The sequence below is a fragment of the Chiloscyllium punctatum genome, unplaced genomic scaffold (genome assembly GCF_047496795.1).
Source record: "Chiloscyllium punctatum isolate Juve2018m unplaced genomic scaffold, sChiPun1.3 scaffold_748, whole genome shotgun sequence".
Lineage (NCBI taxonomy): Eukaryota > Metazoa > Chordata > Chondrichthyes > Orectolobiformes > Hemiscylliidae > Chiloscyllium > Chiloscyllium punctatum.
Window position 1 is genome coordinate 65,001 of NW_027310482.1, and position 2,500 is coordinate 67,500.

The 2,500-nt window shown below is 63.0% G+C and overlaps 1 non-coding gene across 1 annotated transcript; it reads left to right on the top strand.

The window, feature by feature from the left end:
• Positions 1-1,858: 1,858 nt before the first annotated feature.
• On the top strand, positions 1,859-2,011 carry LOC140473854 (5.8S ribosomal RNA). Its single transcript, XR_011958677.1, has one exon. It is a non-coding gene; the product is annotated as a 5.8S ribosomal RNA (ribosomal RNA).
• The last annotated feature ends 489 nt before the right edge of the window (positions 2,012-2,500 follow it).

Sequence of the window (2,500 nt, forward strand, 5' to 3'; positions counted from 1 at the left end):
GGGGGTACGCCCGTTTCCGTTTCAACTTGTCTCGCGAGGGTGGTTTCGGGGCCAGCAGGAGAGCTCGTCGGGGTAGCAGGCCCTGCAGCCGTGGTCACCGCCAAACCCCCACAACTCGAGCAAGTGAAAAAAAAAAGTAACAAATAAGAAAGGATCGTCGGCTTGGGGGTACGCCCGTTTCCGTTTCAACTTGTCTCGCGAGGGTGGTTTCGGGGCCAGCAGGAGAGCTCGTCGGGGTAGCAGGCCCTGCAGCCGTGGTCACCGCCAAACCCCCACAACTCGAGCAAGTGAAAAAAAAAGTAACAAATAAGAAAGGATCTCTGTCGGCTTGGGGGTACGCCCGTTTCCGTTTCAACTTGTCTCGCGAGGGTGGTTTCGGGGCCAGCAGGAGAGCTCGTCGGGGTAGCAGGCCCTGCAGCCGTGGTCACCCGCCAAATCGCCACAACTCGAGCAAGTGAAAAAAAAAGTAACAAATAAGAAAGGATCGTCGGCTTGGGGGTACGCCCGTTTCCGTTTCAACTTGTCTCGCGAGGGTGGTTTCGGGGCCAGCAGAGAGCTCGTCGGGTAGCAGGCCCTGCAGCCGTGGTCACCGCCAAATCGCCACAACTCGAGCAAGTGAAAAAAAAAAGTAACAAATAAGAAAGGATCGTCGGCTTGGGGTACGCCCGTTTCCGTTTCAACTTGTCTCGCGAGGGTGGTTTCGGGGCCAGCAGGAGAGCTCGTCGGGGTAGCAGGCCCTGCAGCCGTGGTCACCGCCAAACCCCCCACAACTGTTGGGCGCCTACCTGCGCGGGGCAGGAGGACACTTTCCGATTTCAAATCTCCGTTTGCCGAGTCCACCCCGAACGCACGCGGGCGGGCGGGTTCGCATCACCCTTCGTCACAAGGGGCGAAGCCCGTTCCACCGTCTCGTCAGTAGTGCCGACCGGTCTGTGATCGACGAGGGAGCCACACCAGGTCCGGCCCTGCTGCTTGGCGGCACCGCGTCGTCGGGAGCTCGCGACAGACGGAGGGTTTCGGTGTACTCTCCAGCCACGGGAAACGAAGCCGGTGATGCAGGCGCCGGTCCTTTCGCTCCCAAATCGGCTGGGTTTACATCGTTGCTATCTAGTCACGCTCCCTTCAAACCCGACGGGGTACCTATTCCCCTCACCCGTCTGTGCGTATACAGCCTCTTTGCACTTGCGGGATGGGGGTGGTGGTTTAAAGACTCTCGAGTTGCCGCCCGTCGGTCTCCGAGCTCCGTGCAGTAGTGATCCCCAGCGAACTGCCAGCAGGGCGAACGAGCGATCCCGCTCTCGGTCGGGGCGCCTGGCGTCGATCGGTGGTCGGTGGCTTGCGGGCAAGCTGCGCTGTGAGTGTGGGAACGAGTATGACGAGCCGTTGCCGCGACTCCCAGTCCCACCTCGGCGGTGGCTGGGCCGGGCGGGCGTCTGCTCGGGCGAGTGCCGCCCCCCGCCTCCTCGCAGGAAGTCCGCTCGCCGACACGGCCGCCACGTGCACGCGTCAGTGACGCTGCCGAACCGATGGCCGGTGCCCGTTCCCGCCTCTGCTTTTCCTAGGGCAAAGCTGCTGCACGCCTCGTGATACTAGGCGGGCGACATGGGTGGGCGGTGATCCTGCCTCCGTCGCTGCGGTGCGTTGGGGCACGCATCGCCTCTTGGGCGCCCTGTCCCTCCTCCCCCCAATAGACGTATGTTTCTGCGGGCCGCACCAGGATGGTGCTCCCCATCGCTTCACGCCACCCTGCTCCGCCCGCACGCCGGCGTGCAGGTGGCTGTAGCTCAAGGTGGGGAGCGTATGTGCGGTCCGGGTCGCTTTCCTCTGGCGAGGGAGAGACCTAAAAACAAACTCAGACAACTCTTGACGGTGGATCACTCGGCTCGTGCGTCGATGACGAACGCAGCTAGCTGCGAGAATTAATGTGAATTGCAGGACACATTGATCATCGACACTTTGAACGCACTTTGCGGCCCCGGGTTCTTCCCGGGGCCACGCTGTCTGAGGGTCGTTTGGCAATCAATCGCACTCGCCTTGGCTGGCGAGAGCGCGGCTGGGGTGTCGCAGAGGACCCGTCCTCTTTGTCCCCCTAAGTTCAGACTCCGGAGCCCTCCGGCGTCGGAGCGCTTGGCCTTTCCCCCCCACCCTGCACATTCCGTTCGTCAGGCTCGACGCCATCCCCCCGCCGGGGAGCGCGGCCTGGCGTCCGTCTGTGTCGTGGCAGTGGGGCCAGCACGGGCTGTCACCGGTCCCAGAATGGCTGTCGGTGGTTCACACTGTGTGTGTGTGCCAACCCTCCTGGTCTCTGGGACACGGAGCTGCCACGAAGTGTTGAGCCTCCAGTGGGGGGTCTGCCTAAGCTCTGCACGTCCGCATTGGGTCCGTCTCTCGGTTGGCTGGCAGTGGAAAGAGTGAAGGGAGCCGCGGAGGTCCGGTGCTGGTGCGCCGCCGGCCTGGACCGTGGAGCTCGCCGGTTTGACACGCTGACCCGACTCGATGT